A 16,638-nucleotide genomic window follows, 5' to 3' on the forward strand; every position below is an offset into this window, starting at 1 on the left:
GGTGTTACACCACATGGGCTCAGATCCCATTCAGTTACCAGGCACCTCAGAGGAGATAACATGGTTTGAGTGTTCTTCAGGATCAATATTATACAACTATATCATAACACTTCCTCTTCTGAAATACTTACACATTGAGGAAGTTTCTTTTGCAGCTGAAAGCAATTTGAGGTGGTAGCTTAGGTGCTCTAGCTGTATTAATTCCTCTGTACATACTTTACTATTTAAGGAAAAGTAAACCCCAACCATTTGTATTAAGGAAAAGTAAACCCACCCAGACCATTTGTATTGTTGTACTCTTGTGTTTGGTCAGTGACAAGACGTGTCTGTCTATCACTGATCACTTAAAAGCCAATCCTAGGATTGGCAATATTTAGGATTAAAGGAGGAAATGCCATCATCAGATTAGAATGTTCTTTCATCCATTTCTGTTTGATTGGAATGAATCAAAAATATGAAGATAAAGAACCAGAAAGAGTGTTCAGGGTCGAGTCCTCTGCTACTGTGGGTGTTGTATCCCACAACTGAGTTCACAGATGTATGAAGCTTCTACCTAAATGATGTCAGATTTTCTTTTTTCCTTCCAAGTACCTTGTGACATTTTGAAGGGACAAGATGTGTTAAGACTCTAGAAAATGGAGCAGACTCTTTTAAAACTACACACTTGGTAGGCTTGGTTGCTTACTAGATACAGCCACCAACAATTATCTCTTAAGTGCAGTTAATAAAAGCAGGAGCAGTTTAAATTTTGTGTAATCCAGAGAATCCAAACCCAACTGCTATGCACTTAGACTGAGTTTAGGAAGTCAAATTCAGTTCTTGCATAAAACTCAGGTTTTAAGTAACAAAAGACAGCAGAGATAAAGTTACTAATGGCTGTTAATCTTTATTTGAACTCTTGTCTGGTTAAGATATTTAGTAGCTATTTATAATTACCTGAACATTTACAATTTGTAAAGTTTATTCTTGGTTACAAATGCAGAGTTCATTGTACATATTCACACAGTTGTTAAAGTATTCTGTACAGAGAGACCATTTTGGATAATCTACTCTTTGCTTCTATTACAGAAAGCACAAGGAAAAAAAACCCACAATATTTATGGAGGTCTCAAGCTAATGTACTGTCCATTAAACTAGAAATACATGATGCAGTACTAATTAATACCATTTTAAAATGTTAAAACAATGGATAAGAAATACTGTTTTGTTATTTATGCCTTCATTTTTGTAGTAGTTGTTCCCCAAAGAAATGAGTAAATAGAATACTTGCCTTGGCACATAGATGATTAACCACCATGAGTTTGCAAAGGGAAGATGTTAAGTACATTGTCTGCATTTTTAGTATCTCTATCTAGTTCCTTTTAAAGGTGATAGATTTGACAGGAATTTAGTCAGCTTTGTCTAAAATATCACGTAAATGTGTTCAGAACAAAACTAATCTTTGTGAGCTGTCCAAGCTACACACACACATGCTCCCACAGCCCTTTCTCCTCTCTGAACAGTCTTACTGGAGTGATGCAACCACTCTCACAAATAAGGGACACTTGCATAACGTGGTAGAGGATTAAGCCCTATCAGTGTAATTTCAAAACAAATAAGGACAGATAAAGCACACATTGCATGGGCTGCTCTAAGCAGCATGCAGTAAGTGAGGTTTTAATTTAAACACCAGCAGGTGTGGCCAATTTCAAAATATTTCTATGCCCAAAGTAATTTAATGCAATGGAGCAGGTGGGCTCTCAGTTTTGACTGTGACATTTTCATCATAATGAATATTTTGGATTGTTTTTTCAAGGTAGCACAAGAAAGAACCTCAAATAATAGCACAAAAAGTTGCTACATGACAAAGAGTCTATAGAACACAACAAAAGTCCAACTCTCATTCTACCAAATGGCAATTTGCTACCTCTTCTGCTTGATTTGGAAATACTAGGGGGTAATATGTGGGCTTTGTTAATGTAATTGCAGCAATGCAAGTCTGATGTGCATCCACTTATACTTAACACCACATAAAGCACACTGTCCAAAGTCAAGCATACAATGCAGTGCTTAACAGCATACAAAAAAGCAGCAAGTGGGATTGGTGTCATATACAGATGCCTGGGACATCTCCATCTTAAGTTTCTGTTCATTAATATCTACATTATATAAGAAACCACACACAGACACACAGCTGAGCTGGACTGCTCATGAAACTGCACAACTATGAGGCAACTTCTACCAGATCTTAGGAAACAGGGCTTGATTGTTGGGCTAAGATGTAAGAAAACCACAATGTTACTAATGCATTTCTTACTCCACTCTCTTGCCAATGATGCCACTCCCTATGCATCAAAACCTCATGGTTCCCAACCTCACTGTGCTTTTCTCCCGTACAATCTCTTAAGTCCTTCTTCCATCAATCTTCAAGTGACAGGTTCTCAGCACTGGAGCTGCAGGTCACACAGGTTGGACATCCCTTTTCTTGTGCCATCTAATGGTACACAAGCATATGGAAAAAGTTGCAGGAGTTCACCTGAGGGTGTGAAAATTCTAGAAGTAATTACTAGCTTTATGGTAATGAGGGAAATTGAAGTTTAGGAAATTGGTTTTTTTACTCACTGGTTTGCTTCAGTCTGCATGGATCCCCCAAAGTGGAGCTGTGAGGTATTTCTGACTGTGCTAATTACAGTCAGGGAGACTGCAGTGCCAGGGACACAATTAAAAGGCAGGTGACTCCAGTAAGGGACAGTGAGACAGGATTAGCTGGAGTAGGCAGATGTTTACTTCTCCCCCTTTTATAAATTTTACTTTAAAAAAAAAAAAAAAAAAATCACTGTTGCAAAAGGGTCCAAGAAATATTCTTACATAAATGCTGTCCTGTAAGGTTGCCAAGGTCAGTGCATGTCTGAGTGATTGTCTTGGCAAGCTAAAGTGTCTAAGACCTCTTGGAATCTATCCTAATAATTCACCTCTGGCTTGAAAAAAAAAATCTTCCTGGTTGAACAAGTGAAAAGCTGGCTGAGCATGTCAGGAGGAAGTAAAACTTAGGAGCTTCAGATGAAGTAAAGCAGTACTGAGGTTTTACTCCACCCTTGGACACCTTCTGAGGACAATCCTAGCTATGCCTAGTACAAGTTGGAATCAAATTCACTGAGCTGAATTCAGTCAGATCTGTACAGTATTTATACAGGAGAAGAGGTTTGGGGGGACATTTAAATGTTTATATTTTTATCATGTATTATTACTAAATATTTTTGCCTATTTTAAATATAATTCTGTTGTCTGCCAAGAAAATTAATTCAAAGCTTCCATGCTTTAAAAGTTAAAAATGGAAACTTGACAGGTAATCTCCTACTGATACACTGTATTTGGAGAATGTTTTAAATTGTCTGGACAACAATGGGACTAACTCAAAAGGAGGAAGAATATGAGATGGTATCTCCCAAGAAAGAAACACCAGATTTGGAAAACAGGTTAAAAAGTGTTTATCTAGCTGCATGCTGCTGGTTTACAAATCTCTGTTAAAACCATCTAGTTGTGCCCCAAGTGTGCCCATCCCTGTGTGTGCTGGCTATTAAGGAACCAGTGTCACAGCATTAAATTTGCATAGAATTGGTCCTGGCATTAAAACTTCTCTCTGTTAAAAACCAAAAAGATCTCTAGAGGGCAGCATTAAATCATCATTCAATGCCCAGGAAAGCTAAGCTCTAATACTCCTTTCTAACTCATACTACATTCCCAGACTGGTAAGGCACACTTACACTCACCATGGGTATTTACCACTGCCATAAAGCTGGAGATTTTTGGCATCTTAACACTTTGATTCATCTAAGCATTAGCAATGGGTGAGCTCTTTCCTTCTGGCCCAGGAGTCTACTATATTGGCTCATGGCAAAACCATGTATAAAAAAAAAAAAAGCCACAGGTTCTTTCTGAGCTGTGGCTGGTGAGGTAATGAACACTGCAAACTGAAATCCTTGCTGATGGGATCTAGTCCAGCACTGTGCCAGCCAACACAGTTGTGCTCAGCTGCAACAGCTGAAATGGGGACACTGGGCTTGCACGTGGCGGGGATAAGAATCATAAAATCATAGAATTGTCAGGGTTGGAAGGGATCTCAAAGATCATCCAGTTCCAACCCCCCTGCCATGGGCAGGGACAACTCACACTACAGCAGGTTGCTCACAGCCACATCCAGCCTGGCCTTAAAAACCTCCAGGGATGAGGCTTCCACCACCCCCCTGGGCAACCTGTGCCAGTGTCTCACCACCCTCATGGGGAAAAACAAAAAAACCTATAGCCAGCCTACAACATAAACTTCCTGGCATGAAAGCCTTGCTCAGCACAAATGTGCTTCTTGGGTAGTGGGTTACTCTAACAACCTTAAAACCAGGAGTACTGACCTGTGCCACTCCACATGGATTACTTTTCATCATTGCATGGCATGTGCTGGACACATGTCTTGCTGGTTTGCTTATGGGTTTCAAGTGCTGAGTTTATAAAAATGACAGAAGACAAAAGCTCACCTCAATATTTTACCTGTTGGCTTCCTAAAAACAATGCACCTCAGAAAGTCTCTTATCTTTAGAAGAGACAACAGGAGAACAATCCCATGGTAATAAATTCATCACCATTATATATACAGCAAGTGTTAGAAGCAGTGTGTATGAGAAAGGCCTTTTGTATGACTGAAAGCACAGGGCAGTGTCTTAACTGGGTTTTAAAAAGCCCCTAAAATCCAAGTGCTTGGGTTTAAGACTTGGCAGCAGCTTCAGTTTGGAGTCAGACTGGTTTTTCTTTGCCACCTCTTTGATAACCCAGGAATATGGCTCTAGAACTCAGTGGCCAAGCCCAGGATTCAGCTGCAGAACTCTTAACTAATCTCATGTACCCCCAACAGCATCAGGTTCATGCTCTGGCAGAGAGGCTTCTCAAGCTGCCAGCACACTTTCAGCACTGAGCTGGAGTTACAGACCTGGGGGTTGCTTGGCCACATTCCCTTACCCCCAAAACCCATTCCCCTCAGCTTTCCTTGCTGACAAACAAGTGCTCTTGCCCCTACACTTGGGTGCCACATCACCACACCCAGGGCCAGGAGTGCTGCTGCCAGAAGCACAGTGAGCAGCAGCTCTTTGCCTTTTGCCATGTCAAGGTAGCCCTGCTTGCAGAGCTTCATGGCTGAACAACTTCTTAGGGGTTTCAAATGAGAGCTCTTGTGCTCTTCTTAGGACTCAGTTTGCTTCCAAAATTGATGAGGCCAGATGTTGGTGGCAACTGTGAAGATGGTCTTTAGGTACAGCTTTAACTAGTTAATCTTTAAAGAAAGCTGCTTGTCCTCTGCTCTTGGGCAGCATTACCTTAGTAGAAATGTTGATGCTTTCGTGGTTGGTTAATTTAGACTAAGGAGAAAACAAAGACAAAACACATGTTTGGCTGGGCTGTAGATGCCCAAGAGCAGTAACTTAAGTGTGTTATCTAAAGTCTCTATTGATGAATCCATGAAGCTCTAACACACTGAATATTTCAGTGATCAAGACAAATCAGTTGCTCAGCCTCAGACTGACCTACATTTCATAAGCATTAGCAGCCTCCCTGTCAATCATCCTGATTGCTCCTGACAAGTGGTAACATTGATCTGCGTTTCTGAATTCCTATTACATTCAAATTCTTTCAAACTAGAGAGGAAAAAAAAACCCAAACAAACCAGAGAGGATTCCTGGGGATAAAAAAAAACCACTAGGCTTGGTGAGAGAGGCTGAAATAGTTCCTGAGTTTTGAACAAGACTACCAGTACTACCAAAAAAATCAAATTCATCTTTTGCGAGCTATTTGCAAACTCCAAGTACTCAGTAAGCCCCACATCAACATTTTCACATGGAAAAACAATCAACAGATCTGGCAGGAAACTGCTGAGCAAAGCACAGCTGTTTAACTCCTCTCAATAAGCTCAGGATTGCTGTGTGACTATTTATCAGTTAACAACCTGCTCCTACAATCTACACCAATTTCCCCTTAGACCCTGGGCAATCAATACAAACCCAGCAGTTCCCTCAGGCACTCTGTCAGGCTGCGTGGCACAATCCATGGAGAAGAACACTGAGCCCAGAGCATCGAGGCCAAATGCAACCATCTCAGCTGAGACCAGGAAGGGGTTCAAGTGCAGGTCACAACCACGACAGCCTTGTCCAGGGATCTCTACCTCTCCCTGTTCCCAGAAGCTCTGCTTTCCACAGGTCTAAGCTGCTCTAGTGACAGAAGGGGCTGGTAGATCTCTGGAGATCTACTGATCCGTTCCTTGTAGCTGAGGTGGTGATGGGTGCCTGAAAGCAGCAGGATCCATTCCTGACACCGTTTCCAGTAGAATTGGCAGTGGCAATAGTCCAGAGAAGCTACTGCACACAGGCTGCAGATCCAAGTTATAACTCAGATGTCCTGAACACAGCAGAGCTGCACAGGTGTGTAGTAGGATCTCTTTTGTAGGTGCTGCACTCACCACACTTGGGATGCAGAATAAACCACAGCAGGGAGGGCATTTGCCTAGGATGGCCACTAAAGGGTTTGACAGCTGAGGTGGTAGCACTGGTGGGTATGAAGGATACCAGCTGCAGTGCTATGCTAGGAAGACAACCCTAGCCTTCCTCCTTGACCAGCATGGAGAGACTGAGCTGGTCAGGCTGTGCCTCAGGGACAGGGAAGAACATGTCTGCTTCAGAGGTGCAGCTGCCCCAAAAGGAGCTCTCTTCCTTTCCATTGGTGAAACAAATGTGGGTTCTGTGGCAGCAGAGGCTCTGTGTTGGGAGGGGGACAGCTGCCATGACAGCACCAGGTAAAGCACTCTTCTGGTATTCTGTATCAATGTTTTTCAGGCCTGGCAGTGGTCACAGTTGATGCCTACAAGCACTGGATATTCCCCAAGTTGAAGACGGAATACTGACTTGTTTACCTGAAGATAATAGGACTTCGGGGTATTTCCTCAGAGAAAAATATAAATTTTAATATAATTTCATAAGCTTTGGAGGTTAGCTTGTCTTGTAGCTTCAGTGATATCAAACTTCTTCAAGTAGGAGCTAGATAGAAAGCTGTTTAGTTTTTGCCAGCGTATGTACGACGAGACTTTTCTATCTGCATTGTAGATTGTTTGTGGACACTTCCAGGTTCTTGTGCTTTCCGCAGTCATTCTGGGGACTGAACTCTCATTGACATTGGCAGAGGTTCCATGAACAGGACACACCACCCCTGCAGGAATTTGAGTGTAGAAGCCCACAGCGTGGTTTGGAGTAGTGAATTGCTTTTAGTTTGGAGATTCTGGGGCAGATGGGAAGAGCAAACTGTTCATTAAGGGAACAATTACAGATCTTCTTCCCAGTGACATCAATGAGAGACTTGCCTTCAACCTTCCACAGAAGAAGATTTTTTTTTTTAATTAGCTTTAATTTGGGACATTAAAAGGGGTTTTTCAAAAGCACTAAAAGCCAGTGGGAGCTTGTTCACCTGCTCCTTATGCCTTTAAAAAACCCTGCACCAGAAGTGGTAGTTAACATGAAATGGAAGTAAATAAAATGCATTTTCATTGCTGTTTTGAGTTACATAATTCTCATTTGTTGATTTGTTAGAGTTGATCTGAATTGACATGGATATAATCTGTATGGTGACCAAGAAAGTGGTCAGTAACTGGTGAAGATGGCAAGTACAGCCACAGAGCAAGAAATGTATAGGCATAGACCTTAAACAGCTAACAAAGGCAGGTAACAGAAGTTCACTGCCTACAGCTGTCAGTCTTCTGTGTCCACATCTACCAAGCCATGTGGCCAGTTCAGCTTGTACCAGCAGATAACAAATGCTCCCAGCTGACTAAAAGAATGAGCTCAAGGACACCTAAGACCCAGCCTTAGACACACAAGAACTCACAGACATCAAACATCACTGAGCATTTCCTGCTGGTCTGCAGAGTAGCAGAGCAAGAACTAGCAGAGCACCAGGTCAGCTTGTACAGGGCAGATAGCCCCTGCATGGTCACATCCCTCTCTCAACTCCTCTCTGGCAGTAGCTGCTCTAAGAGATGCAGTGGAACTGGGATCTAACAGAGGGTTCACATCTACTCAAAGCACCAAAAATAACTCCCTTCTGTATTCTCTAAGGTCAAGGCCACACAGAACCCTTACAGGAACTGGTTTGATATCGTGGTCAGGCTCTTAATTTCACCTAAGACTCCTACACAGAGCCTAGCAACTTGTATTGGGCTAAAGTATTTCCTCCAGAAATGATCTGTTAAAATGAAAACTGCATTAAAATGATGGCATCACAGGTCTGGTTAGCATTAACCAGTCCCACCAGTGAAAATCCATGGCTTACTTTTCTTGATTTTTGATTGCTTCGACTTCTACCCATTGGATGGACATTTGTACATTTTTATCTGTTCAGCTTAAGAACTTGTTCATACAAAGTTATCTCCTCCCTGTAAAGGAACCTGATTGCCTCTTGATCTTCATCGTAAGCTGAAGAGACTTATCTGCAAGCCATTTTCTTCCTCCCTGAAAGAATTTTTTGTGGCTCTTTACTTCACAATCTCTGGTTTTTTTTCCCCCAACATCTTTACAAATGTGACCAGTGGAACAGCTTGCAAATTTTTCATTGGTCTAACTTAATGGCATTCCATGTGCAGATAGCAAAATCATAACCCTCCTTTTATTCCTTACCCTGTTCTGCCTGGGATGTACCTGAGATAACTGAAAGAAAGAGACCAAACGAGGGGAGAGAAGGAAGAGGGCAAGAGGAGTGTGCAGCATTCCAACAAGAAAAATCAAACACAAGTGAACCCTGCAAACCAAGACAATGAAACACTCCACAAACTTCAAAGTTTTGGGAACCCCAGCTGCAACATTCTGTGCTCTGTTGTTTAAGAAAAGACTTCAGCAGAGCCCTCCCTGTCCTGCATACTCTACACTGGAAGTATGACTTGGCTTTTGTGTTCTGAAATTCTGCAGTGGAGGTTTCCTGGTGAAATTTGGCTTTACAGTATCCCAGAGGGCTTCAACCACACAGCCCAGAGCAGGACCCAGAGGTGCTTCCTCTTCAGCCCCCCAAAAAACCCAAACCCCAAAACCAAACAACCAAGCAAAAGGTTTTGCTGATACAAGTGGAGATAACCCCAGACAGTCATGGTTCTGTTAGCCAAAGAATGTCAACAGCAGGTAGCAACCAATGGAGCTTGGCTTTGTTTCCTCTGCAGCTTGCAAGTCCTCTTGTCTGACTAGAGGATATACAGCAGCTTCCTTTCATTCCTAGGGCTGCATCCTTTTCTTCTTTGTTTTCAGCCAGGATTTCTCACCCTTTGAACGTGCAGGTGCAATGTAAATAGAGAGTTGAGAGCCAGATGAGCACAGGGCTCCCTCCTTCATGCAATTAAGGCACAACTAGGCAGAGGCTGTCTCAGTGCTGTTAGTTCACACAGCAGCATCAGCAGTGCACTGTCACTGGGACCTTCATCAAATCCTGGTGGTGTCATGCCTATCTTATGGCTTTGGGAGCTTTGCAGTATTTCCAAAGTCCATATATGACAGAATCCAGTATAAAAAAAGGTCAATATATTATTGTCAAAAGTTTGGGTGTTTTGTTGGGTTTTCTTTTTTTTGTTCTCCTTTTTTTATACAAAAATTAAAAAGATCAAAATATCTCACATTATTTACAGATTGTGCTTCATGCTTGGGGATCACTGCAAAAGAACACAGGGACAAACTTGTTAATCCAAAAAGAAATGCTCCCTTCATTGCACTTACTCAGTGTTAATATTAGGATTGACATTTGGATTCCTTTTAATATTAACTGTGTACCTCACTGCAATTTACCACAGAATTAAAAGCTGCTAAGGGTGTACTCACCTCCTAACCCAGGCTTTGCAACCAGTTAGTAACATGCTTGCTATTAACTTGACCTGCATCCACATTCCACACCTTTGAAACTGGGTTAGTGATTCCACTCAGCTTCACTATCATTTCCTTGTCAGAGAGTGAGGTTACAGCACCCTCCTCCCAGGCTGCATTTGCAGGGAGACAAATCTCTCTCCTTGTTCTCCCAGGCTGCATTAGCATTTGCAACCCCTGGATGTTCTGGGGGTGTGAGACTCTACAAGTTAACCTGAGCACCTGCACCAAGCTTTGCTGCTTGGAGCACTGGAGCAGCCTCCTGGTTGTGAGTCATAAAGACAATGGCAGAAAAGTGCTTGGAAGCAAATGTTTTGTAACCCTGTGACAAAGAGGTAACCCCCAGTGAAAGTCTCAGCTGGAGGGTATGGGTTGAGGAAGTCAAAAGGAGCACATTGTGCAGAGTGGTGCAGCCAAGTGGCTCCTGCACTGTCTGGGCCATACATAACAAGCAGCCAGCCTGAACAAGCCCAAGAAAAGGCAGCACTGCCAGCACTAAGAATGAGTGGCTTTGTGCTGCCTAGCCAGGCTTTGGAGCAGCACTCCTAGCACCAATCTACAGCTGTGGGGAACAAGGCATGAAGCTGGGTGGAACCTTGCTCTCCCAAGGCATGACATTGTGTCTGCCAGCCACAGCAGCTATTGCTTTAAAGGACAAAGGACATGCAGCAGTGCAAGCAATCACCATGCAGCAAGCAGAATTACTCCAGCCCTACTCAAGGCTCTACAGTCAGGATTGTTACTGTACCTTATGCCAACATCCTGCTACTGGCAGCCCATCTGGTCCCTGCAAAATGGAGCGCACAGAGTTCAGTTTCTGTTGGCAGCAACTTGAGCATCAGAGCCCCAAACCTGCAGCTCAGATGTTCACAAGGATGAAAGGTTTAGCAGCAGCACCATTCATGACCATGCAAACCCCATCTAGTGTCTGTGTGGGCACAAAAACAAGTGTGCAGGCAATGTCCTCCATGTGTCACACACAACACAAAACTGAACACACCCCAGGGCGAAAAAAGAATTTGGAGCTGCAATTCTTTGCCTTTAAACAAAAACAAAGACAGAAAATGAGGACAAATACAGAAATTCGGAACCACAGTTGGTTAACTTCATCATCTGCTTTCTAAGGTGTTTTTTTGCAATCAGATCTATGGAGAGCATGATGTGGAAATGTTTGGGGGTTTTTATTTTTGGTCAATGTGTGCTTTTCAGTTTGGGGGCAGCGATGTAATTTGTTATTCCCAGATGATATCCTAATTGTGTGCAATTGGATCCTGCAGCACTTAGTTTCTTTAAGGAATCTTGAGTTGCTGAACTGGTTGAAATAGGCTGAGTTGTGGACTGTGCAGAAGGAGTGAAAATATTTGTCTTCTTCTGATGGAGATGTAAGAAACACACAGAAATCAGAAAATCAGAAGCACTTAACTTGCCAGCAGGAAAACAGTGAGAAGGAAGGAGCCCCTTAGAAGAGGAATGGACCATGTGTGACCATCTCTTTCAAGATGCTTTAGAAGAAAGAGCTGACTTCAGCTGCCTTTTCTGATGCTGGGTTTTTTTTTCAGGCTCTTGGGTCTCTGGGGGCATGACTGTCTGCATGTAGAGCTGCAGAGCACACACAGGCACCGACCTTCCACTCGGAGCCCCAAGGATGAGTGTGCAGCACAGCTCACTGCTGGTGCAGGTGCAGGGCAGAATGCATTGTTACATTTTTTACTGTAAATGTCAGCCATCACTTTTTTTTTTTTTTGTATTCTGTATTGATTTTGTATGTACAATAGCCTATGCCCAATAAAACAGATGCAGTGAAGTAAGGTGACCCTCTCCAGCTACTCACAGTGTGACAAGTCAAGTTATTCTCACATGCTTTTCCCTAACATCAGGCAGAAACCACAGTGTTCTGCTGCCACCACTCAACAGCTTGCTCCATACTACCCATTAAAACAAGTACAACTTGTCCATTTGCCAGAGCTGGCTGGGGGTGAAGGGGACAAGGCACAGAGCAGCTGATTGCCCCAGGAAGATCCTGACCTGCTGATAAAGCACATCCTAACATCAACAGGGTTGAGTTCTGCCCTGGGCTCTTTCTCCTTCCCATGCACTCAAAATACTGATTTTGGCCATCATGAACACCACCTTTCTACCACTCACAAAATCACAGAATGGTCTGGGTTGGAAGGGACCTCCAAAGGCCATCAGGCCCAACCGCCTCTGCAGTGAGCAGGGATATCCTCAACTAGATCAGGTTGCCCAGAGCCCTATCAAGCCTCTCCTCAAATATCTCCAAGGATGGGGCCTCAACCACCTCCCCATGTCTGAGCAGGAATTAATCAAGAAACTAAAGGCATAGCCTTAAAACCACCACACCAGGCAACCTGTTCCAGTGTTCCACTACCCTCATGATATCACCCAAGTGATTCCAAAATGACCTGTTAGCTTAGACAGAGCTTTGCAACCTGTGTGTAAGGCTCATGGTCATGCTCTTGAACTGAAGGCCATCACAAGGAACCTAGCAAGCCTCCACCTCCTGGTGGGGTAGAGAATGAAGACAACACTCCCAGCCAGCTTGCAGCTCAGCCTTGCACACGTAAGTGGAAGCTGTGCAAGTGCTTTGGTGGTCATGTAGTGGCTGGAGAAAGCACCTCCTGCAGTTCACAGAGAGGTCTTGTGTTTGCTCTACAGCTCAGATGGGAGATACCTGGTAAACAGAACCTCTCTGGGGAGTCACCATGAAGAGCTGGAGTGGGGCTGCTGCTAGTAATTGGTTTGACACATATGAAAGTCATTTGGCTTTTTGAAAGAGACAGCTCACTGTCCTTTTGTTTCTCTGAAGACAAACATAAATCAGCCAACATGCAGCATTTTCTGTGGTTAAAAAAAAAAAAAAAGAACAACCACAAAAATGAAACAATGACCTTTTTTAGCCGGTTGTGCAGAGCCCTTTTGGGGAACAGAGCATGAACTTCATTCAACCTGAGCTTTGTGGGGCTGAGCTTGGGGCTGGCATAGCAAATGCCCTTCTCGTGGCCCAGGTGCCAGCAGCCCCAGCTCTGCAGAACTGGCTGTGCTGGGAAAGCTTTTCAGAGCCCAGCTGGGACTTGGACTCTCAGGGCTGCAGCAGCACATGCATGAGGGGAACCAAACTGGGGCATGGGTCCTGAGAGGACAGAACTAATTCTTAGCATCTGTTATCATAAAGGGGCAAGCAACCCCCATGGGATCTCCTTATCTAAAGTCATTTTTACTGTGGGAAGAGGGCACAACACTTTCTCACTCTTCCCTGAGCCAAAGGGAAACAACTTGTTCAGCTCTGCTGCCTCATGTCCTTCCTCTCACTGGAGAAACAGGGACAGGGCTTGGCCTCAGTAGAAACACACACAAGCCATGCAAGAAAGAAAGAGAGGAGATACTGTACCAAAGGGCAGGGCACGCTCACCCCACCCAGGCCTGGCAGCCCTGGGTCCCTTTTGCTGCCTGCAAGGCTATGATCTGCCTGTTTGGAAAAATCACTGCTTGTTGAGAATGATCAAGGACATGGGAGTTACTCCAACAGACACTCATGCTTCAGTGCAGGAGGAGGAGGACTGGTCCAGAAATGTACCCCTCCAGTTGTGATGACATGGCAAGTCAGCAGAGTGGTTTTACGGGGGGGAGGAATTCACAGACATGAAGGGTCTGTCATCTGGGAAAGATCTTCTGCACACAAAGCAGAGATTCATGTTTGTAACAGTGCAGTGAAAAAGATGAGGGTTAAATTATCCAACATGTCCAGGGAGGAAAGGTGATCCACCAGAAACAAAAGAGCTAATTGCAGTTCACATGAAATCTCCAAGCAAAACAAAGTCTGTTGACTGAAGGAGCTTTTTGCTGGTGAAGTAGAGCTGTACATCAGCTTCAGTCACCACAGCCGGGCTGCCAGGGCAAGAAGAAGTGACCCATTCAGACAAGAAATGGGTTTCTGGAACGTGTTGGAGCAGCTATTTGGCACTGTTAGTTAAGTGCAGCTGAACTAGGAGCTAAGAGTTACATTTATGCAGCTTTAGATCAATAGTTGAGGTGGATCAACCTTTCATCTTACAGCCTCAAAGTGTTTTAGGGAAAGGATCCTTAGTTACAGTTTTTGTATGAAGATCAGTCATGAAAAGGAGGTAAATTTTGCCAGTTCAAATTTACTCCTTTCCCTCTGGGCCCTATGGAAGAAATGAGAAGTTCTGGAAGTGGACTGGAGAGATTCACCTTCCTCAGGCTCAGGTACCCAGGAGGTTTCCTGGAAAGCCTCTTTGTGTACACACTGCACAGAGGTGGCCCAGGACATGTCTGAGAGGGGACAGACCTGAGCCCCAAGCTGCTGTGTGAGGCAGGGAAGCACAAGGAGGTCTCTTCTCCCTGAGACACTTCCTGGCAGCCTGGGGAGCTCCAGCTCATACACCAGCTATCTTTGGCAGCCCTAAGATGCTGTCAGCTCTGATCTGCTTCCCCTGACAGGAGAGCTAGAGCCAGGCTCACCCTTTGCTTGGTTTGCAGAGGTGAAGGGATGGAGCTGACCTTGTTTCCAGATCACCTCCCACCACCACACTGGGTTACTCTCCTATGTGCTCCAAAGCCAGGCTGGCAGCTTCACCAGGGCATACTCTCCTGAAGAGCATTACTGAAGCCCTTTGTTTCCCACTACAATAAGAAGGTCTTCACAGAGAGATTCTTGTGTTTACTGCTGTGGCTCACACCCATCTGGCCAGAGAGGAGCCCTTGCAGCAAGCAGTGAACTTCCAGCAGTGCAGATAAAAGAGACCATTAAGAAAAGTGAGAAAACAACAACCATCTGCTGTGATTTACTGCAAAATAAAGACCTATCAAACCCTCCCTCCCCTGCCCTGGCTGCAAGGCTTCATCTCATTTTCAGTCCTGGCAACGTGTGCTTGGGATGAGGGAACTCAAAGACGTACCACAGGACAAGGCTGATCCAGTCCAGGAGGGCCTGGTTCCCCTTTCTGCCCCTTGGCTCCTTTTCTGCCTGGAATTCCTCGTTCACCCTGTTGGCACAAGAGGAAAGCATCAGGAGTAGGAGGGGAAACCTCTTGGCTTTAAGTCACACAGCACTTGCAGAGTCCTACACCTCCCCCAGACTAGGGAGCTTTGCACTAGTGTAACCTCAGCTGAGTAACCTTCACTTACAGTTGGGTGGAGATATTTTGGCAGATAATTTTATAATTAAAGGACCAAATTTCTGCTAGAAACCAGATTGGTATTTGACAGTAAGAGGGAGCACCAGCTTCCAGCCCCTGCTCTGTGCTCAGCTGGACTCCTGCCTCTGCCTGGGCACCCCTTTATTTGAGGATCCCTGTAACAAAACCTTTGACTTGAATCCATTTTTCAAGGGCTATAAACCATACCCAGCAATTCTTTACAACCTGGAGCTGCCAGGCTGCTCCAGTTCCCCACAATAGTTGTGATGAGGTGGGGGAAGGCTTGCAGAAACACTTCCAAGTGGGTAGAAATTAACTGCATGTCCTGCCCTACACTGGGACCATGCAAATACTTGTGCCAGAGAAAAAGGCCCCTGAGAAACTCTGCCAGGCTGGAGAGGGTCCCAGCAGTCAGGGCAAACGTTGCTGCCTGCCAAACAGAGCAGCCAGTCCTGCCCCCACGAGCATCCCCACAGCCACAACCCACTCACCTTCTCTCCTCTTTCACTTCTTTCTCCTTTCTCTCCTCTCAGACCTGGGAAACCCTATCACAACATTTTTTTAGGTGGAGAAAAAAAAAAAAAAAGAAAAAGTTTGTGAGTTTAGTGCAGGAACATCTCAGCATCTCAGTGCAACATCAGCAACCTACAGTGCTCAATGCATCCTCCCATGGTGAAGAACATGACATTGCCCTCCTGCTGAGTTGGTAGGGCAGCAGTTTCTTGGGGAAGTGAGTGCTTTACCATAGCCCAGTGGCATTCCAGCTATTAGAGAATCCACTGAATCCAACACACATATTCCCAACTGGAAAGGGAAAGTCCTGCAGCATCCTCAGCTGAGCAGTTACTGCTGTGCTGTGGAAGCAGGCTGGCAACTGGTCTGAATTCAGCCCTTTGCTGCAGGCCATCCTGTTTAAGGCACAGCAGCCTACATGCAGGGTCAGCCACACAGTGTTCAGACAATCTGCAGCAACCTGATGGCCTTTACATGCCTGTTGCCCATGCTCCCACACACAGCACAACCAATGTTTCCCATACTCACATCCAGTCCTGGCTCCCCTGGCTTCCCCTGTGGGTGTAGAAACAAAAATGAAGAGAGGTCACACTGAGTTTGGTGTTGCAGGCAAACTCAGATCCAGTTGGTGAAGCCTGGTAGTGGTGGCCTGGGCTTGGCCAGCAGCCCCAGAGGCTCGAGGGGAGCTCCTGGCCATGCATTGGGGTAGCACCAGTTAGCCCAGCTCTGCAGTTCAGGTGGGACCCACTGCAGCAGGATTTTATAGCCCCTCTTTTAGGATCGCCCCAAAGGTCAGCCCTCCTTCCCCACACCTGGGATTACCTTCTCTCCTTTGGTACCAGGTAAACCTATCAGCCCTGGAGCTCCTGGCAGACCCTTCAAGAAGGCAGAAACAAGACATTGGGGGTGGCTGCTGTAAGGCAGCTTTCTATCACCAGCCAGGAAGGGATATGGGAGGACAACTCACAGCAGGTCCAGTGTCACCATGGTCTCCTTTCTCACCAGTGTCACCTTTCTCTCCCTTTGCACCATCCAAGCCCTGTGTG

General features: G+C 44.9%; 1 protein-coding gene across 2 annotated transcripts in view; it reads left to right on the top strand.

Annotated features, from left to right (window-relative positions):
- The window catches only part of HNRNPAB (heterogeneous nuclear ribonucleoprotein A/B), a 30,329-nt gene extending 18,851 nt beyond the window's left edge, over positions 1–11,478 (top strand). The window contains exon 9 of one of the 2 annotated variants that reach the window (XM_054389035.1): positions 11,462–11,478. The gene's annotated coding sequence lies outside the window, so the exon portion shown is untranslated. Of the gene's footprint in view, positions 1–6,848; positions 10,632–11,461 lie in introns of those variants that run through there. The other variant, XM_054389033.1, reaches the window with a different exon arrangement.
- Positions 11,479–16,638: the final 5,160 nt, after the last annotated feature.

This window comes from Indicator indicator, chromosome 18, assembly GCF_027791375.1.
Source record: "Indicator indicator isolate 239-I01 chromosome 18, UM_Iind_1.1, whole genome shotgun sequence".
Classification (NCBI taxonomy): Eukaryota; Metazoa; Chordata; class Aves; order Piciformes; family Indicatoridae; genus Indicator; species Indicator indicator.